The sequence below is a fragment of the Protopterus annectens genome, chromosome 2.part1, assembly GCF_019279795.1.
Source record: "Protopterus annectens isolate FY-2018-M chromosome 2.part1, PAN1.0, whole genome shotgun sequence".
NCBI classification, from domain to species: domain Eukaryota; kingdom Metazoa; phylum Chordata; order Ceratodontiformes; family Protopteridae; genus Protopterus; species Protopterus annectens.
Genome location: NC_056729.1, coordinates 1,779,293,227 through 1,779,316,900, shown reverse-complemented (window position 1 = coordinate 1,779,316,900; position 23,674 = coordinate 1,779,293,227).

Here is a 23,674-nt window from a genome sequence, read left to right as displayed (position 1 = left end):
TGGAAGTAACCATACCCAACAGAACCAAGATGCTCTCTTCCAAAAAAAGGAAGCCAATCTGCTGGTCCCCTGCCATTAATAAACTCTACAACAGAAGGAAGAAACTGTTGCAGAAAAAGGTGAAGTCCCAAGACTGGAAAAACTCCCTTATTAGCCTCAACAAAAAGTTGAGAATCCCTCATCAAATGCTCTAAAGCCAGCTATGAAGGCAGAACTGTGGCATTCAGTAAAAGCAATCACAAAGCCTTCTATAGCTATATCAAGAACCTCCATGGCAATACCCAGATTGCTCTGAGATACTGCACAATGGTACCTCCTATACTCAGCCAACAGATATTGCCAACATACTGGCCGACAGATTCAGTGCCAACTTTCCCCCTCTTTCCCCCACTAAAGGACCAATCACAATACTGGAAAAATGACAGGCACCCAGCATTACTATAGCACAGGTTATAGCTGCATTGTCCAAGGCCAAGAATACAGTTTCCATGGGGCCCTATACTATCCCTGGCTGTGTTCCACATGAACTACAAAGTGAACTGGCACCACATCTGTGTGCCCTGTTCAGTCACAGCCTCATCTCAGGCTTTGTCCCTACTGAATAGCACACTGCTACAGTCATCCCTCTCCATAAAGGGGGAGCGACTACAGACCCTGGGAATTATCACCTCATTAGCCTGATGATTCTGATATGTAAAGCTGTGGAGCGCATCATCATGGACCTGATTAACAAAAATATAGGAAATCTTTAAACTCTAGATCCCATGTGATTTTGCTTTGTGAAAGGGAGATCATGCCTGCTGAACCTGGTTGACTTCTTTGAGTCAGCCACCAGGGCTGTGGATGAAGGTAAGGCAGTGCATACAGCCCACCTCGATCTGGCCAAGGCCTTTGATACCATTCCTCACTCAGGAATTATTGATAAACTCATCAAACTAGGCATCAACCCCTATATCACTAGGTGAGTTGCAAATTAGCTCACAGAGAGAACACACAATGTGAAAGTACCGGACTCCAAGTCAGACTGCCTACCAGTTACGAGTGGAGTCCCACAGGGATCGGCCCTCAGTCCTCTCCTGTTCGGCATCTACATCACAGAATGCCAGGCCAACACAAAGGGACTCTGGCTGACCAAGTTCACAGACGACTGCAAGCTGGGAACCATTATTAACTCCCCAAGTGATGCAGACATCCTACAGAAAGGCCTCACTGAGACCAATGACTGGTGTGGAAACCATGGCCTTAAGCTTAACGCCAAAAATGTGTCATCATCCCATTTGGTAACAGCTCAAATCCCACAAATTACTACATCGATGGAAGCCCACTGAACACCGAAGGTGTTATAAGAGATCTGGGCATGCAGGTTGACCGCAGCCTCTCCTTCGACCACCACATCACCACTGTGGTCAGAAAGTCCTTCTATGTGGCAATCCCTCTGCATCACATGTTCCAGAGATCGCAACCTCATCACCGCAATTAACAGAACATGCTGGAGGGACAGATTCTTCACCCAGCGATTGCTCATGCTCTGGAATAGACTTCCCATACATGTCAAACAGAGCACCTCACTGACCCTATTCAAGAGAAATCTTGATGAGTGGATAGGTAATAGAAAGTTCACCTCAGGGATCACTCCAGTTGCTCTGCTTGATAGAGGCACTGGTAACTAACGTCTGGAGACATGATGCCAGGGCACTTCTTTGGGCTAGGCTTGTAAAGCCTCCAGTGCCATTAGCCTAGTACAGACCTATGAACCTTTATATATATATATATATATATATATATATATATATATATATATATATATATATGGGTCTACCTGACATTGTCGACACTCCAGAATGCCAACAACCATATGGCCGACACTTTATGATCGACATTCAGAATGCCGACAATGCGGAAGCGGCATCTCACTATAGTGTGGAATGGAAAGATTTCCATTCATGTACTGTAGTGCAATCTCAGAGTTGGTATATTAAAGTTATGGGGGTGTGGGAGCAGAGCCCCCCACGGGGGGTGCAGGGGGCCGGAGCCCCCCTGCTAGTAGTTGAAAGGAAATTTTATTTTCCTTTTAAATGGTCTACTTACAATGTCGAGATTTTGGATGTCGGTCATATGGTGTCAGCCATATGGTTGTCGACATTCTGAAATTTCAGCATTGTGAAGTAGATCCATATATATATATATATATATATATATATATATATATATATATACACACACACACACATATATATATATATATATATACACACATATCATATTTAAAAAAACGACAGTTAAAAACTTTGAACATATAGGACACTGAACACACAAAGATGAAGAAATGAAACATATTGGAAGTTTGGAAGCGGAAGGTCCTAACAGTATTTTAAAAGGAGGGGAAGCACCAGCATCCTGGAAGAAAGCTGTCATGGCTGTAATACCTAAAGATGGTAAAGACTTATCAGACCCAGCTTCATATAGGGCCATTTCAATTTTAAACCGTGATTCTAAAGTTTGTATGTATATAACAGCTAAAAATGGCAAAAATGTTGCCAGAATTGATAGGTATGGAGCAGTGTGTGGTGTAGTGGAGGGGAGGCAAATATTTGATAACATTAACAGAACAATGATGATCCAGAGGGAAGCAGAATGTAGGAAAATACTACAATTGTTGGTGGGTTCTGATGTACAAAAATAAGTATTTGGCAGAGTAAGATGAGATTTTGAGTTAACCAGTGGAAGCATTTGCATTCCCTGATACAATAATAAGGTTAATTCGAATGACATATGAGGGATCGGAGGCAATAATTAAAGTGGGAGTGTTCCTCTCTGACCTGTTGTGTCTGAACAGAGGAACCAGATAGGGGTGTCTTTTTTCCCCTTTGTTATTTGCATAATTTATTTTATTATTTATTTATTTTACATTTGTTGACCGGGTTTGTCCGGCTGAGCCTTTTTTCAGCGGATGCCCGGGAAGAAAAGCTCCACATTATTTACATTTAAGCAAAATTGCACAAAGAAAGTATTAACAATGCTTAGGCTCTAAGTATGCAAAACATCTAACATTGTAATTAAAGAAAAAAAAAAGTACAATCATTGATAATGTATAAAGGTATTGTGTTAATATTACATTTGGAAATATATTAATATATATAGAGAAAAAGAAGGATGCATTTGTTGTAAATATGTTGTAAATATTATATTAAGAGTCACTGGCAAAGAAAATAAGGGAGTCAGGAGTGAAAGATGTAATTGGTATGATAATCAAGAAAAGTTGGCTTTATTTGCAGATTATATTGTTTTCTACCTGATAAAACCAGAAACGACTATTTCACTCTTTGTGGAACATTCTGAGACAGTTTCAAGTTTTTTTAATCAAGATATAAAATTAATGAAGACAAATAAAGACTACAGCTGTAAACTGTGTACCCACACATGAATTGGTTCAGCAATACACATATTTATGGGGGCAAGATACAATGAAATATTTAGGAGTATGGGTTAAAAAGTGTTCTGTTATGGCAGCTATGAATATGTGGGAAAAGACTAAAAAGATATTACAAAAACTGACAAACTTGAAGTGCTTGTTTATGGATAATAAGATACAAACAGTAAAAATATTTTTAGTCTCTTTAGTTTTATATATAGGTCAGGCATATTTTGTATCAACCATAGGAGATATTCTGGGCAGTAATTAATAAAGAGTTGAAGGAATTTATCTGGGAGGGAAGAGGGCAATAGGTCAGGTAGGATAAGTTGATCCTTCAAACAGAACGAGGTGGTTTAGGATTACTTGACACAAAGGGATATTTTAGCTCATATGCATAACACATGGCAAAAAGGTATAATTCAAAGTCGAAAGGGATGATGAAGCAGGGAGGAAATTCATGAAATAAGAAGACACTGGGGGCTATGGATGCAGATCCTTAAGGGGAATAGCAACGGTCATATGTAATCTAATATTCATAAAGTAGCAGAACATATTCTAAGAACCAAGCCGTGAAGAGAATAGAGAAAAGAGATACTGCCGGTAGAGATGACTACAATTAGCGGTACAAATAATAGGCAAGAGGAAGGCCGGAATGAGATACTGCCGGTAGAGGTGACTACAATTAGCGGTACAAATAATAGGCAAGAGGAAGGCCGGAATGAGATACTGCCGGTAGAGATGACTACAATTAGCAGTACAAATAATAGGCAAGAGGAAGGCCGGAATGAGATACTGCCGGTAGAGATGACTACAATTAGCGGTACAAATAATAGGCAAGAGGAAGGCCGGAATGAGATACTGCCGGTAGAGATGACTACAATTAGTGGTACAAATAATTAGAGATGACTACAATTAGCGGTACAAATAATAGGCAAGAGGAAGGAAGGAATTTACCGGAGAAAACAGGTAAAGGGGCAAATAATTTGGGAGAAAATAACCAGACAGGGAAAAGTAACAGAATGGAAGATGCCAAGAAGACATTTGTACTGCGGGTTACACTGCTTTCTGTTAATCAGGAACTGATATCAGGGTATAGGCAAAAAAGGGATAGGGGAATCCTTAGTGAAAGACCTACTAAGGTAAAATTTTAGTTAAGTCTAGAACAGAAGCTACTGTTTAAAAAGAAATAATTACTAGCGTATATAAAATATTACATGATAACCATAGCAATCAACCAGAGGAGATTAGAAAACATTGGGAAGAGAGACTGGATAAGCAATTCACAAGGAAACAATGAGAGGACATAAGTATGGCTCTCAAATTTACAACAAAGTCTAGCAGATTTAGAATTTTGCTTGTAAGTGTTTGCATTGGTATTTTTATACTCCAAGCAGATTCCAACGAATTTATCCTCAAGTAGCTGCCAAATGTTGGAGGTGTGATGGAGAAGGAAGAGGTAACTGAGTACATATGTAATGAGTTGAAAGACTTAAAAATTCCCTGCATTGTACTCTGTAAGAAATGTAGGCTGAGTAAATGGAAATAACTGAGGACATTTTTTTTGAGCTAGGATGCAGTCATACCTCTCAACTGTCCTGATTTTCGCAGACTGTCCAGATTTTTGCCTCATATTTTTCGTGTGTTCCTCATAAAATTTGTGGTTTTCTGGATTTTGTGGCAAATCAGCGAGGACTAAATAATGACAGACATTTCTGTTTCAGACTTCATATCCTTCAGAAAAATGCATGGTAACACAAGACCTTTTATTCTAGAAACTTCCTAAGTTTATAACAGTAATATTTAAAAATTGTCTCTATTTTGTGATTTTCTACCCCCATTATTTTTGGCTTTGTGCAGATTTTGAATTCTAAGAGGTTGAGAGCTATGGATGCAGCATCTATATTGCCTAGACATAGTAAGACCATATTACTTTTAATTATGGTGACTGACAAAAAAGCAGTTACTAGAAAATGGAAATCAAAGTTTAAACCAACTGTACTTGAAGAAGTTTGTTAATACAAATTATAATATCATTGTAAATCTTTCTGGTTGTAATTTATCTGATGAGCAAATTTCTGTTTTAAATTTGGGACTGAAATTTATCGCTACGGTGCTATTGAGAAGGCAGATTTTAAGTCAGGACATCTTCCGTTTTGTTCGCAAATTACATTTAAAGGTTTTTTTATGCTAACTGTAATAATAACCTGCCCTGTGATGATGTATCTATGGAAGAAAGTTTTCATTCTTGTTTTTCAGATTTGAATGACTCTACAGAGTATATGCATAGTAATGCTTATTGATATATTGACACTTCTGTTGTTCCCACTAAAAGTAGATTAATTCCTCCCTGTTCTAATGAAAAAATTATTCATTTTAGTTCTATGTTAAATTTTGCCATGAATGAAATGTGTGAAAAGTTGTCATATGATAAGAATGGGATTTGTTACAATTTGACATTGAAAGAGTGGAAAGCTTTACAGCAATTGAAAGAAAGAAGGGATTTGATTATAAAACCATCTGACAAAGGAAATAAAATAGGTATAATGCATTTTCAGCAGTATTATACAATGTGTTTGGAACATTTGCACAATAAAGATGTATGTGAGAGTATTGATAATAACTGTTTTAGAAAGGCAATAATTAAGTTTCAGGAACTGTTGCAAAAAGGTGTCAGGTTGGGTTATTTTTCAGAAGATGAAGTGCATAAAAATATAATAGTAAAGGTTGTGCTTTAGCTACATTTTTTTGTTTGCCTAAATTGTACAAGGATATGAATAATCCTCCAGGACGTTCTATTATTTCAGCCTGTACATATTTTTTACATGGTATTGGGCTATTACTGTATAACATTTTTCTTCATTATGTCATAAGAAGGAAATGTACTGGATAACTTTAGACGTTAAAAGTTTATGTACATCAATTAAACATGAGGACGGACTTTATGCCCTAATGTATTTTTGGGAGATAGTCTGTTAATCTGACACATTTTTGTTTGACCAAGTATACAGCTCCGCAAGCTCCTGCCTGGTGCCCTGCAGAGTTCTACAGCAGCAGAGAGAATTTGGAGTGATTAAGTATCATTTTTCTGCATTTTCTTGCTGCCTTTAGCCAATTCCACCTAAAACGCTGATTTTCTAGAGTTTCTGTGATTTAAAAAGCTTGTTCCAACTACATATTGTACTTATTTTACTGCCTGCACTTTAACAAAGTCGTTTTTGTGTTTAAATTACCTGTTTAACTGTTGTAGGCTACACACTTAAGTGTGATAGCCATTTTGTGCATGTAAAGTGTTTTATTGCATCTGCTTTATTTTCTGAAAAAAAGAAAAAGAAAAAACAAAAAATACTTGCTTTCCCACTTTCTAAGCTAGTATAGTTCATTTTTCAGGTTAGTGCTGAATTCAGGGCTGTGTTACAAGTTTCTGTGTTTGCCCATACCTTACTTGGATAGAAGGAAGTTTCTCTGTTCACTGTGAGAGAGGGAGCTCTGAGCAGCCTATCTGTCCCTGGAGGAGTGGTTTCATCCCAGAAATTAGTAGTTTATTGGCCATTTTGGGCTAATTTCTATCTCATTTCCTGATATAAACCCCACATTTGCGCAGTGGTTAGCTAGGGTATAACTATTCCTGGCTCTACAAAGTCTACTCTTCAATTTTTTCCTTGGAAATAGACACACTTTCAACTTAAGCACTCAAACCATTCACTTCTCATCCCGACACTTGCTCAAAACTCATAGCAAGCACTAATAAACCTTAGCACTAGACCCTCTATACTGTAGAGAAGGACAAGGCTCTCTATTCGAACTTACCAGCCAATCAGTAAAACAGTTCACTGTACCTATCCAGGAATGTCCAAAGGGCAATTTCAGGTGTACTGTCTGGTCCATCTGGTGAATCTGGGCATTTTGAGGCAATGTTATAATTGCTTCATGTACACAGACAACCCTCTCCTCCTTCCACCAAACACTAATACATGCGAGTGATGCAATTATACAGCCAAACTGGAAGCTAAGCTCTCTCAACCCAAGACTGGACCAGGCAGTCAAGAAGAGAAGGGAATTACTTGCATCACACCACCAGTCTCACATAGACCTATGAAACCAGCACTGGCAAAAAACACACATAAATACACAAAAATATACTCGGAGGCTCTAAATAAAGACCTGCAAAAGCAACAGAGGCCTCTAAAGCAGACATCCAAGCAGCCTCCACCCCCCAACACAAACCATGAAACACATACTTCACAAAATCAGTGTGCCATGCAATTGCAGCCCTTACTGCAAAGTAACATACTCAACACACTAGTAATATGTGACTCTATAGTCAGGCACACTGACATCCCACTCACTAAACTGAACAAGGAGAAGGTCACTGTTAGCTGCCTGTTGGGTGCCAGGATCCGCCACATAACAGAAGCACTCATGTCACTCCAAAACAAGTACAAATCTGACTCTGTTATTGTCCATGTTGGTGTGAATGACCTGAGCCGTACCTCCCTGGACTACATGAAAAGAGACATAGAGGAGCTCTCTGATCATGTAGCCCAGGCCGGTATGACCCTGACCTTGAGTAAGATCCTGCCCTCACCAAGAATGATACCATGGTATAGAGAAAAAGTTATCAATTTCAACAATTGGCTAAGCTTCTGGTGTCATTCAAAGGGAATCCAGTGTCTGTCAGCCTGGGATGACATGCTCGACAAGCCACGCTGCTTCGCTAGAGACGGCTTGCACCTGTCACCCTTAGGCTTTCAAATACTGGCCAAGGCTCTTGCCACCCCCATAGTGGCTTTTTTAGGCAAGGCTCAAAAGACAAACCCACGACCGTAAATAGCGCAAGTAGCAAAAAACTGAGGGTAATGCTACTCAGTGCCAGAAGTCTAAACCTCAAAATGTACGTACTCTAGGCACTCCTCAGTATGGAGAAAATCGATATATGTGCAGTAACAGAAACCTGGTTTAAGGCTCCAGAGAGCACTCCAACACTACCAGGCCACAACTCATACCATACATTTCGGCCATAAAACATGGACTAAAATACAAAAGGCGGGGGAGTATCCATAGTCATCAAGGATACCCACACCTCCAGGTTAGTGGCACAGCACAATGCTTCAGAGATCATCCACATGCAACTAACAACAGGCAAAACTGCTATTCAAATTATAGCTTGCTACAGATCACCCACCATGTCCCAGGACCCTCACCCCGCATTCCTGGAAACACTGAGAAACATAAAGGTCCTACCAAACACCTTGATATTGGGAGATTTCAATTACCCAAACATTAACTGGGAGAAATACTCAAGTACAAACTCTCTTGTGCAACATTTCCTAGAATTTATAAACTCAAATGCCCTGGATCAACTGGTCAACACCCCCACCAGAGGTGACAACATATTGGACCTGGTCATCACTAACATGGGCGACCGGTGTTCCACACCGGATGTCAACCCCTCATTGGTTAGATCTGACCACAAACTTATCACTCTGGATATCCACATTCCACCACCACCCCTGGTCAAAGAAACCACCTGAAAAGCTTTTCAAAAGCAAACTTCACATTACTTAAGACCAAGGTGGGAAGTTTCAAAGTCCCCATGCTAAAGGATAATGCTGTCCAAGCTGCAAAATCCTTTACTAATGCACTCTATGGGCACCTACAAGAATGCATGGATCGTGCTATCCCAAACAAAACCAAGATTCACTTCTCCAAGAAAAGGAAACCAGTCTGGTGGATCCCTGCCATAAACAAGCTATACAATAGAAGGAGGAAACTAGTACAGAAAAGAGTAAAATCCCAAGAAGGGAAGACATCCCTGATCAGTATCAGCAGGAAACTATGTTCCCTCATAAAATCATCCAAGGTTAACTTCGAAAGAAAAATTGCCATGGACTCCAAAGATAACCACAAGGCATTCTTTAGCTATGTCAAGAATCTAATTGGCAATTCTCAGATCTGCTCGGAGTTAGTGCAAAATGGCACAAAATACACTGAAGTGACCAATGTAGCCAACATCCTGGCAGACAGGTTCAGTGCAAACTTTACCCCCCTCTCATCCCCAAAAGGGCCCAAAACTATACCAGAAGAATGTAGTGCCCCTGAAATCACAGACACTCAGGTTAAAACAGCTCTCTCCAAAGCCAAAAAGACTGCATCATTGGGACTGGACAGTGTCCTAGGCTGTGTCGTACATGAGCTCAAAGATGAACTAACCCTTCACCTAAACACACTGTTTAAACTCAGCATCTCCACAGGCTATGTGCCCACAGAGTGGTGCACAGCAACAGTAATTCCGCTCCACAAAGGTGGAGGCACAACAGACCCCAGGAACTATTGCCGTATAAGCCTGAATAGCTTGATCTGCAAAGCTGTGGAGTGCATCATCATGGATCTCATTAACAGAGACATTGGGAACCTCCAAACACTGTACCCTACCCAGTTCAGCTGTGTTAAGGGCAGATCATGCCTCTTAAACCTGGTGGACTTCTTTGAGACAGTTACCAAAGATATAGACGGGGGAAAGGTGGTCCACACAGCCTACCTAGACCTCGCAAAGGCCTTTGACACCATTCCCCACTCAGGTATTATAGACAAGCTCACCAGCCTCAACATAAACCCCTACATCATGAGATGGGTTGTCAACTGGCTCATGGACAGAACCCACATGGTAAGAGTTATGGGAGCTAGGACTGACTCTAAACCGGTTACAAGTGGCATTCCCCAGGGCTCAGTCCCAGGACCCCTCCTGTTCGGCATATACTTCTCAAAGGTACAGGCAAGTACAGGAGGACTATGGCTGACCAAGTTCACAGACGACTGCAAACTAGGGGCTATAACTGACTCTCTGGCTGGCACAGACATCCTCCAGAAGAGTCTCACTGAGACAGATACCTGGTGTCAAAAACATGGCCTCAAGCTAAATGCCAAAAAGTGCATAGTCATCCCCTTTGGAAAAAACAAAGTACCCACAAACTACCACATAGGTGGCTAGTCCCCTAAATACAGAAGATGTAATCAGGGATCTGGGGACCCAAGTAGATAGTAACCTCTCCTTTGATAATCACATTGACAAAGTGGTTAGAAAATCCTTCTATGTGGCCCACCTCATCATAAAAGGGTTTGCATCCATATCAAAAGAGGTCATTGTGCCCCTCTACGCATCACTCATCAGATCCATCATAGAGTACAATGCCCCATTTGAGATGTACCTTACAAGACACCTGCAACAACTGGAAAGACCACAGAAGTACCTCAGCAAGAGGATCGCTGGCCTCGAGCAGATGCCCTATACAGCTCGACTGAAGAAACTCCAACTGTACTCGGTTGCATACTGCCTACTCAGAGGTGATCTCTGCCTGACATACAAGGCCATGTCCAACCCAGAATTGATGGACTTGCTCCAGGGATCTAAACATCACCACAATAATAAATAAGATGTGTTGGATGGATAGATTCCTGTCCCAGAGACTTCCCATGCTCTGGAACAAGATTCCAATCTACACTAACCTTCTTCAAGAGAAACCTTGATGAGTGGATGGGAAACAGAAAGTTTAACCCAGGGATCACTTCAATGGCTCTGCTGGACAGAGGCACAGGGAGCTAATCTAAGGAGGTGGCGAAAGCCAACACATTCCGGCTAGGCTTATAAATGCCTTTGGGCAGATAGCCCAGTACCTACCTATGAACCTAATAACTTTTTTACATTTAATAATGAAATATTTAGACAGAAACAGGGAACAGCCATAGGGGCACCTTTTGCCCCCATGTATGCTAATTTATTTATGGCCTATTATAAGAATGTTTATATAAATATAGTTTTATGAAAAAAATATGTTAAGCATTACTATCGCTACATAGACAATTTGATTTGTTTTTGTGGGGGAGGCAGGTTGAAATGTTGCAGCTTATTGCTGATTTACAACATAATACATTTAATACCTTTCTTTTGATCGGTTACAGTATGGAGCACAAGGGTCTTATTTAGTTTTAACCTTAAAGGGAAAGGATAGTGGTAAAATTTGTCCTGCAGTGCATAGAAAGTTTTTGGATGGAAGCCAGTACTTGTATACCACTAGTCATCATCCTCCCCATGTTTTGTTAGCATTACCTTATGGAGAGTTTTTAAAATTATCGGAAATTTGTAATGTTGAAAGGAATTTACTAGATGAAATATATAATACCACGATCATGTTTTGTAATAGGGGTTGTAATAAGGAAGTGGTAAAGGAAGCCAAACATAAACTTTTGTCTTTGGAATTAAGTAAAAATGTAAATAAAAGGCATTGGAACAAAGTAAAAGAAAACAGTGGGCTTAATAGAGAACAGGTATATTTTATTACTACATATAATATTAAAGGCGAAGAAATTTGTGACATTGTAGGATATTATTGGAACTTTCTTTGTAGAGTCAGGGATTTGAACCTAATTTTGGATGAATATCCCATGATGTCATACAAACGGGGTAGGAGTGTAAAGGACATGCTTGTACATGGAAATGTTGATTTTCCAAAATTAAATTTGAACGACTGTCCAATATCTATGGGAACTTTTAAATGTAATGGTTGTTCTATTTGAAAACACATAGTGCCTTCCTTTGAATATATAAATAAGGTCAAGTATACACCAAAAGGGCTTTTTACATGTAATAGTAAGGGGTTATTTATGGCCTAAACTGCCCTTGTAGTTTATTTTATATTGATGAGACAAAAAGAGTTTTAAGGTGAGCTTAACGGAACATATCAGGGATGTAAAAAATCAAAAGGAAGACAAAATTATAGCCTGTCATTTTAAAGATGTACATAATAGTGATTTTTCTGTGCATCAGGACAGTGTTATAGAACAAATATATGTGAGAGATGATGATGAAATTTTTTTTGAAAGAAAAGTTGTTGTATAAGGAATCTGTTTTTATTCTTAAATAGGATATAATGGTTCCTATGGGACTGAATGGAGAGATTAATTGGAAGTATTTTATTTAAATGTTTAATTATTTGATTTTACAATTGAATAAGTGATTTTTTTATTTTGTATACAAGGTAGTAAGTTTTGGATGTATTTTGTAACTACTTGAAGGTTTTGTACAGAGGCACTAGAGAGAATTAAAGTGTTTGGTTCTGAGCCAGTCGTTTTGGTCCTTTTTTCTGCATAGTTGTTTGGAATTAGTGTACTTGAAGTAGTGAGTATTATAACAAAGATAAAAGAACTGCAATTAGGATCTTTAGAAAAGGGTAGGAGTGAACTACATAGAAAAAAATTAAATTGTGGGAACGATACATGCAGAATAATGTTTTAGAGAAAGAGTGAGTTTTAAGGGAAAGGCAGGAATTGAGCAATTTATGTAATGTTGGATTGATAATAATTGTATAAAGGCATGTAAGTGGTCTATATTGTTTGTACATATAAGATTAAGTATAAAAGAAAGAAAATTTGTTTTCTTTTATATAAATGTATGTTTGCCTATGTCTTAAGTGATCATTCAATAAAGGTGTTAAACAAAAACAAAAAGAAAGGAAAACTACTTCCTCTCTCCTGATCTGCACCCCTTCCATAACAGTAGACTAAAATTTGTCTGAATAGTTGCAGTGTTATAAGAAGGTATATATTAAGTAAAGACATAGGATTAGGGTCGGGGGTAGTGGCTGCATTAGAGTTAGGGTTAGTGTTAACCTTCCCCTGCCTTATCACTTTACTAATGGGTGATAATCCTAACCCTAACATTACACCTTCCCCCAAACCTAACCCTACATCTTAATAAAGACCTTCCCATAATACTACCACAACAGAAGTCACATTCAGACATGCAAATGCACACTAACAACACTGCATCTAACCCCTTACCTAATCCTGACCCTAACCCTAAAATTCATACACTCACAAACATACAAAACCTATCACCCACCTATCCCTGACCCTAACACTGAGTTGCAGACACACACACACACACACACACACACACACACACACACACACACACACACACACACACACACACATTTTAACTCCTTCCAATCCCACTCATCTTATATGATGAAACAGTCCCTCGGCATTGACATTTTGCATTGTGAATATTCGGCTGTCCATACTTTCATTATTAAGCACCACCACAATACTCAACAACCAAATGGACATTTGATCAAATTGACAGAAAGCGTAAGTGTGTAGAAGTATATCATCAAACACTGAATGTTCAAAATGGCAACCATCAAAAGAACAATCATTTTTGATCAAATCTAAGATGACCAAAAACTACAAAAATTTAAAATCTTTTTTTTTTTTTTTTTTGCAAGGGAGCAAGCCTTTGTGCACTCCCTATACCTCCTCCTAATTATGTATACCAACTCTGAAATCACAAAACAGAAGAGTAAGGACAAATTCCCCTTACCTACAATCCTAAACAAAAGGCTGGCATCAAAAATTCAGTTGAACTCTTACTGCTTTACTCCCCTTCAAGAGACCATTCTCATTGCTGACAAGTTCTTATTAAAACCATCTAAGTCTAATAACTCAGAGAGAGACTTGCTATACTCCTGCTATGTCTCAAAAATATGGAACACAATCTCAGAGCACATCAAACTCGCTGACAAACTACCACACTTTAAATGCCTTCTCAACTATATCTGAGAAACCCAGCTCATGCTAATGCTGAGCACCAGATTTACTCTCTAATATCCCAGCATTTAAAAATGGATTACCCCAGGTTCTCAGATATCATAGTCATTAACTCCTAAAAAAATAGCATTAAAATTATTTTACTAACAAAATGTGTTACATTACAGATCAAAATTGAACAGAAAGGAAAACACTTTATTTTTCTGTTCACTTAAAGTTAAAATAATAACTAACTAGTTAAATAAAGATAGTAACTATCAGAAAAACCATTAAACCAGATGTAAGGACACATAGAAAGATTCAGTATTACTGCTCAATCACACTTGACTTACATTTGATAATCCAAAATTTGACTACTTCAGCAACGAACAAATGACATCATTCAGCAATCTTTACCACCAAAAATGATAGTACTAAAAAGAACCTTTTATCAAATGTAATGTATCAGTATACACATAAATACTATACATACATATATATATATATATATATATATATATATATATATATATATATATATATATGGGAAACTGATTTTAATCGAATCCCCCTTTTGTTGAAATCTGTTTAGTCGATAAAATTTAGTTGAGTACATGTTTGGTCAATAGATGCATGAGGTTTTACTGTTCTTGGTGTAGTGAAATATGCCTTTTCCCAGATATTGTGCAATCTCAAAGTTAATAGATATAATTGGGAGGTGTTAGCTGTGACACATAGTGGCTGTTTTACATTTTGCGTATGTAAAGGGTGATAGGGCTTGAGATCTAAAGCTTTTTATACCTATATGCATCTTGGAACATTTTTGCCTGCAATTGCTGTCCAATCATTTGTCATTTCTTTTTCTTGTGATTGCTTATCCATATCCCTACTCATATTTTGTTCAGCATGTTATTTATTTATTTACATTTGTTGACCGGGAGTGTCCGACTGGACATAGAGCCATTTTCAGCGGAGGCCCGGGGAGAAAATCTCCACAGTTAAAATAAACAGACAGTAGTTACATTGGATTACATAGCGATTAACAATATAACATAGCAATTACTTACAACATATTTACAGATGAAGAATGTAATACATCAGTAGACAACTAGAATCTTTATTTGTGAAGTACATAACAGGCATTAACAAATGTTATGATAAGAAGTTCCTGCTGTATAATAAGTACTAGGCTTATGAGCATCTGATCTTGCTATAATCAAGGTAGTTAGTGGAGTGGAAAGAAAGGTAGTGGTTGGATGGGGTGGGTGATTTTAAAGTGGGAGTTGCAAGGGCATAGCCAGCATGTTTTTAGGTGCGCTTTTAGTAAAGTTTTGAAGTGGGTGCATGATGGTACAGAGGTAACTGTGGGTGGGAGAGAGTTCCATAATTTGGCTATGATGCAAGAGAATAGTGCTTCACCAGCAGAGTTATTGGCTTCAGTGATCTGCAAGTGATTTTTGTTGCTGGATCTTAGTGGTCTGGTGGTGCGATAGTGTTGGAGTAGATTCTGGAGGGATGGGACATTTAGTGGATGGTTTATTAGTTTGTGAGCGAGTGAGAGTTGATACCATTGAAGGAGGTGAGGGAGTTCAAGCCAGCCCAGTTCAGCAAGTGAGAGACAGTGGTGACTATGGTAGGATACCCCTATGGTTATTTTGGTGATTTTGTTGTAGCAGGTCTCTAGCTTGTTTAGATTGCATTGCCTTAGGCTGGCATATATTGCAGAGGCATAACGTAGGGTGGAGATAAGGTGGGAATTTGCTGTTGAAATTTTTGCTGCTTTGGTGAGAAGTTGCTTATTTCTGTATAACGCTCCTAGTTTTTTGTGGACTTTTTTTATGGTCATGGATACATGAATGTCAAATTTTAGTTTATTGTCTATTTTCACTCCTAGCAATTTGGTGTGTTCAGTCGGGTATATAGTGGTGTTGTCTTTTGCTGTGATATTAAAGTGATAGTTGTTTTGAGTATGTTTGGTGGGTTGGAAGATGAGTAGTTTAGTTTTGTTTGGGTTGAGTATTAATTGGGCATCAGATAACCAAGTTTCAACAGAGGAAAAGGCTTCCTTTGTGACTTTTTGCAGTTTGGGTAGGGACTGGGCTGAGCAGATGATGGTTGAGTCATCTGCGTATTGTATGAGTGTGCCATGTTTTGTGGCAGAGGCTCGATTATTGGTGAAAACAGAGAAGAGTAGGGGTCCAAGGATGGATCCTTGGGAAACCCCTATGGAGACAGGTAGTTGGGGGAGATATGTCATTCTGCTATACAATGGATTGTTGGCGGTCAGACAGCTAACTCTGAAACCAGTTGGTGACTGATTGAGAGAAGGATAGGTTATTGAGGACAGAGATAAGTTTATCTCCACCCTTATCTCACATCTTATCTCCACCCTACTGTATGCTTCCTCTATTTACACCAATCTCTCTAAAGGTAACCTGAAAAAACTAACTACATCCTATCATAATATAGCCCGTTTTGCCACAGCATCCCAGTACAGAACTCACCACTGTAATAACTTAAAACAATTACAATGGTTAGAACTACCTAACAAGCTTATCTATCAACAACTCTTAATTACACATAACATTCTTTATCAACCAACAAAAACACCAGCTCTCAGTAACTTCCTTACTCCCTACAAAAACTTGAAACAGTTGCGATCTGCCGAAAAGATACAAGTCACCACAACTAGAATTACAAATTCAGCAGGTAACTGTCTATTTTCAAACTCCATAGGGAAAATATGGAATAACCTCCCCCCACACATTACCTCACTAGACTCCTTTCAACTTTTCAAAAAACAACTTCTATTACATGAACAAACTGAAAAAGTGACTGAAGCGAAAGATGGAAAGACCACAATGGCAAATAGTGAATAAGCTTTCTTCCACTTTATTAAATCGTGGACTTCTTCAGAAAAACCAGGATGCCTCCCTACATCCTGGTTTTATTTACAAAAACAGGAAATGATGTAAAAATAATGTCTTTCGTACATATACATAAAAATTGATTCAATTATAAAACATTGTAACCCAATATTATCATTGTTACAACATATATTTATCCATCAAATTTAATAATACTTTAAAAAAGGCTTGATTAAAATCCATTTTTGTTATTTGTGTATTTTTGTTTTTAGTTTTTTATTTTTTTATTTTTTTATTTTTTTATCTTAATTTTTTATTTTATTATATTATATTTTATATTATTCGTTTTTTTGCAGTGAATTCCATTCTATTATTCTTTATCTTAAATTTCCTAAAACCCGACTGAATTCCACAACTACCTCCATTATGTATCGTGTTATGATTGTGTTTTTCATACTGCAATGCCACTAAAATGTCTATCGGGTGCTGATGACAACCGAAACTAGATGTCACGTCATTATAAAAATTCAATGGCTCACTATCTAATAAGACCCAATATCTGACAGAACAAAGTCCGTCAATTACACTTCCTTGTGTCACGGCAAGAAAAATGATCTCACCAGAGCCCCTACTGATCCAAAATGTACACTAACCCTGGATAATCCGTGAACATTAGCACCCCTAGATGCCCCTAGGTGTAAACAAATGTAGATATAATGTTTTATTAATTCAAATTTTATGAACATACTCATGTAGACATGTTTTTAGTTTCTATTATTTAGAAAACATTTGATGTTTATCCCTTCATTTAATCCAGGGGGTCCATCCGCCCCTAAGCATAACTGCCATATGGACTCTTTCTGCTCCAACTTATTGTTAAGATCACCCTTAAGTAGGCATTTTTCTACGTGGTCCAAAACAAAAAACTCAAACTTCTTAAAATCCACACACTTTTGTGAGTGTCTGGCCAGAGCATTATTCATATCTCTGTTTTTGATGGCCAGATTGTGTTCGTAAATCCTACGTTTGAGCATTCTTTTTGTTTTCCCCACGTAGTAGCTGTCACAGGTACAACACATGGCTAAGTAAACCACGTATTCACTATTACAGTTGTGATACCCGTGAGCCCAAAAGGTCTTTTTTGTATGTCCAATTGTGACAAAAGAGGTATTAGTGACAAACCTACACTGTCTACAATTCTGGCAACTAAAGGTTCCTTTCTTTTTACTGATATCCCTATTCCTTACCTCTCTTTTGGTGTGATCTAACTCTAACATGCTCTTTATATTTATAACATTTTTGTATGTAAAGCATGGTCTGATGCCTACACAAGCCATGAGGTCCCTGTTACCTAAAATAATGCCCCAATTGTTCTCTATGATACTTCTGATGTTACTTAGTTCATTAGTGATTGGAAGCGGAAATGCTAGATGGAAATCTGATGTGTCATCTCTAGGGGCAGTGACACCTATTGTCATTTCCTCCATATGTCTCCCACTGTTATGTGACAAAATAGGCCTTGCTACTCCATCACGGAGTCCTCTGACTTCATTTTCAATTTTCTTCAACATGTGTTTTTTGTACCCTCTAGCCAAGAATAGATTCCTTAACTGCATTAACTCTTCATGATAAATGTTGTCATCTGATGTTAATCTACTGAGTCTTATAATCTGACCCTTTATAACATTTCTTTTCATGTGGGCGGGGTGTAAACTCTCTTTATGTAAATATTGGTTGGTAAAACAAGGCTTTCTATAGATTCTACTATGTAATGTGTTATCCGTAGAATCTATATACAGTGTGACATCTAAATAATTAATATTTTTACCATATCCACTGTGTTTGAAAACCAAAAAACTAGTTGTTCTATTTAAATCTTGAACCATAGTCTCGAATTCAGTTTTATCTCCTGCCCATACAAAAACTAGATCGTCTATATATCTACCATAAAACAGAGCTTTACCAAAAAGAGAATGTCTTTTAAGATGTTCTTGCTCCCAATCTGCCATAACGATGTTGGCAAACGCCGGGGCTACTCTAGCCCCCATCGCTACACCAGAGATCTGTTGATAGATCTTGTTGTTAAATTCAAAGAAATTGTTGTGTAACACTATTTCCATCAAAGAACAAATCGTGTTAATTTTAGAATTCTGTAATTCAGTGTTGTGTATCAAGTAGTTCCTCAGATGTTCTATACCACAGTCCTGGTCTATACTAGTGTAAAGACTTTTAACGTCTAGTGTTGCAAAATGAATTGCTTCAAGTGTAATGTTAGACCTTCCTAAACTCTCTAGCAAATGCCACGAGTCCCTAATATAAAACTCAGACTTTTGTGCTATTCTATTTAATATGTCATCCAACCAAATAGACAAACTTTCAGTTTTTGAATTTCTAGCTGATATAATGGGCCTAAATGTTACTTCTCCATCGTCATTATGTAATTTGGGTATTCCAAAAAAATTGCCCAGTCTTGGTTGTTCTACCATCAAAAAGTCATAGTCTAGGTTATCTATTTCATCTTGGCATAACATGTCAAAAAGGTGGGTATCTACCCTCCTATATTTGTTTAAGACAAAATCAATACTGACATCTTTGTAGAAATTGGTGTCATTAAGCATGGCAGAAATACCCTCCACATAATCTACCTTATTCATGATGACTAGCTTGCCCCCCTTGTCCGCCTTCATTACTCTAATATCAGGAGAACTGGACAAATGAATCAGAGCATCACGCTCTAAATTGGTTAAATTATCTTCTGATGTTTGGACCTCCATTTTTCTGAACTCCAATTCACATGTTTTTTGGAAAACCTGTAAAGTGTTCACTAAAGCAGGATTAAATGTACTTGGACGTTTTAATCTCCCGCCACACATTGAACCTTTGGCTTGAACATCTTGTAAGATGTATCTCAGATTTAATTTACGCATGTATAATCTAAAGTCAACAAGTAAATTGCCAATTCTAGTATTGTTGGCCGGAATGAAATTAAATCCCTTTCTTAACACATCTATACATGCATCAGTTAAAGAACAATCACTTAAATTTACAACACTAATGTGGTATGTTTCATCACTGTGTGGTGTGTTCACCACTTCTTTCTGCCTTTCCCTTTTGGTTTTGCCCTGTATTGGGTGGAATTGTACCACCTGGTAGTCCTCTTTGGCTGTATCCTCTGTGGTTGAAAAGGACCGGACTTTCCATTGTTGTTACAATTTACCACCTCAGCGAAACTCGTAGAAGCAATAGCTTCAGTATTGGCAGATTCGACATTGTCATTAATAGATACACCACCAATGTGTACCACATGTTGTTGTTGCTGCTGACCTTTACTGGTAATACTGTCTGTAATAGCCACTGGTACAAAATCTGTGACCTGATCTGTAGCTGTTACCCTTATTAAAGGTTCTCTAATGTTTGACCCATTGATTACTGTTGTATCTGTATGTGAACCCTTGTTATTCACATCATTGCTCTCATTATAGGAACAAATATAAGCTTGGTTAGCCTCATAGGCTGTTATATCTCTCCTGAGCTTATTTTGTTTCCTTAGTATAATAGTTGCTCTAAGCCTGTTGGTCTTAGCTTCAATACTATTTTAAAGTGAAACACAGTCATTGAAACAACTACACTGTTTAATGTCATTGTCCAGTAATTTCATTTTCTCCAGTAAACCTTTAACTTCTCCTTCATAGTGTCCCAGCAAAATCCGCATCATACTAATGCCCGTATTATTGTATAATTCGGTCAGCTTAAAGCATAAATCGTCCCCTGGACTGACACAATTTGGATACTTAGCTGTCCTAAGGCCCTTAGGCACTATATTACGAGCAACACATTCAATAACAATAAGTTGGAGCAGAAAGAGTCCATATGGCAGTTATGCTTAGGGGCGGATGGACCCCCTGGATTAAATGAAGGGATAAACATCAAATGTTTTCTAAATAATAGAAACTAAAAACATGTCTACATGAGTATGTTCATAAAATTTGAATTAATGAATCATTATATCTACATTTGTTTACACCTAGGGACATCTAGGGGTGCTAATGTTCACGGATTATCCAGGGGTTAGTGTACATTTTGGATCGCAGTAGGGGCTCTGGTGAGATCATTTTTCTTGCCGTGACACAAGGAAGTGTAATTGACGGACTTTGTTCTGTCAGATATTGGGTCTTATTAGATAGTGAGCCATTGAATTTTTATAATGACGTGACATCTAGTTTCGGTTGTCATCAGCACCCGATAGACATTTTAGTGGCATTGCAGTATGAAAAACACAATCATAACACGATACATAATGGAGGTAGTTGTGGAATTCAGTCGGGTTTTAGGAAATTTAAGATAAAGAATAATAGAATGGAATTCACTGCAAAAAAACGAATAATATAAAATATAATATAATAAAATAAAAAATTAAGATAAAAAAATAAAAAAATAAAAAAATAAAAACAAAAATACACAAATAACAAAAATGGATTTTAATCAAGCCTTTTTTAAAGTATTACTAAATTTGATGGATAAATATATGTTGTAACAATGATAATATTGGGTTACAATGTTTTATAATTGAATCAATTTTTATGTATATGTACGAAAGACATTATTTTTACATCATTTCCTGTTTTTGTAAATAAAACCAGGATGTAGGGAGGCATCCTGGTTTTTCTGAAGAAGTCCACGATTTAATAAAGTGGAAGAAAGCTTATTCACTATTTGCCATTGTGGTCTTTCCATCTTTCGCTTCAGTCACTTTTTCAGTTTGTTCAGTTCAGTTCGGGTTGCCGAATCCAAACTTGTTTGTTTTTGTGTTTCAAGACTGAGTGAAGACGTTGGGATGACTGCAGAGGTTTCCTCCCAGGATCCGCTACTAAATGTATCCATCCACACGACGCCGGGCGGTAAAGGAGCGGTTGGTGCTGAAGAGCTCGACCAGTGCAAGGGGCCCGAGGATCTAATTAAAACTATCACGGAGATAGTTTGCAAGTGTTTGAACCGGAATACAGCAACGGTTGCAAACAAAGGAGCTGGTGGAGTTTCAAACATCAAAGCGAGTGTTTTCCCCGATATAGCGGATAACGCTGGAAATGACATTATTGGTTCAAACATTGTTGGGGGCAAAAACGACATTTCAAATAGATCGGAGTATGCTGGAAATGTATGGGGTTTCGTCATGAAAACACAGGCGAATCCTTTCTCGGACATTTGTAGTTTGAACAAAGTGCCATCAGTAAGTAATACTAATTCTTTCCAAGATTGTAAAAAAATGGTTTTTGAACTTGAACGTTTGGTAGCCAGGCACGCTACTTTAAGCCTGGAAATCCAATATTTAACTGAATGTGTTGCTCGTAATATAGTGCCTAAGGGCCTTAGGACAGCTAAGTATCCAAACTGTGTCAGTCCAGGGGACGATTTATGCTTTAAGCTGACCGAATTATACAATAATACGGGCATTAGTATGATGCGGATTTTGCTGGGACACTATGAAGGAGAAGTTAAAGGTTTACTGGAGAAAATGAAATTACTGGACAATGACATTAAACAGTGTAGTTGTTTCAATGACTGTGTTTCACTTTATAATAGTATTGAAGCTAAGACCAACAGGCTTAGAGCAACTATTATACTAAGGAAACAAAATAAGCTCAGGAGAGATATAACAGCCTATGAGGCTAACCAAGCTTATATTTGTTCCTATAATGAGAGCAATGATGTGAATAACAAGGGTTCACATACAGATACAACAGTAATCAATGGGTCAAACATTAGAGAACCTTTAATAAGGGTAACAGCTACAGATCAGGTCACAGATTTTGTACCAGTGGCTATTACAGACAGTATTACCAGTAAAGGTCAGCAGCAACAACAACATGTGGTACACATTGGTGGTGTATCTATTAATGACAATGTCGAATCTGCCAATACTGAAGCTATTGCTTCTACGAGTTTCGCTGAGGTGGTAAATTGTAACAACAATGGAAAGTCCGGTCCTTTTCAACCACAGAGGATACAGCCAAAGAGGACTACCAGGTGGTACAATTCCACCCAATACAGGGCGAAACCAAAAGGGAAAGGCAGAAAGAAGTGGTGAACACACCACACAGTGATGAAACATACCACATTAGTGTTGTAAATTTAAGTGATTGTTCTTTAACTGATGCATGTATAGATGTGTTAAGAAAGGAATTTAATTTCATTCCGGCCAACAATACTAGAATTGGCAAATTACTTGTTGACTTTAGATTATACATGCATAAATTAAATCTGAGATACATCTTACAAGATGTTCAAGCCAAAGGTTCAATGTGTGGCGGGAGATTAAAACGTCCAAGTACATTTAATCCTGCTTTAGTGAACACTTTACAGGTTTTCCAAAAAACATGTGAATTGGAGTTCAGAAAAATGGAGGTCCAAACATCAGAAGATAATTTAACCAATTTAGAGCGTGATGCTCTGATTCATTTGTCCAGTTCTCCTGATATTAGAGTAATGAAGGCGGACAAGGGGGGCAAGCTAGTCATCATGAATAAGGTAGATTATGTGGAGGGTATTTCTGCCATGCTTAATGACACCAATTTCTACAAAGATGTCAGTATTGATTTTGTCTTAAACAAATATAGGAGGGTAGATACCCACCTTTTTGACATGTTATGCCAAGATGAAATAGATAACCTAGACTATGACTTTTTGATGGTAGAACAACCAAGACTGGGCAATTTTTGGAATACCCAAATTACATAATGACGATGGAGAAGTAACATTTAGGCCCATTATATCAGCTAGAAATTCAAAAACTGAAAGTTTGTCTATTTGG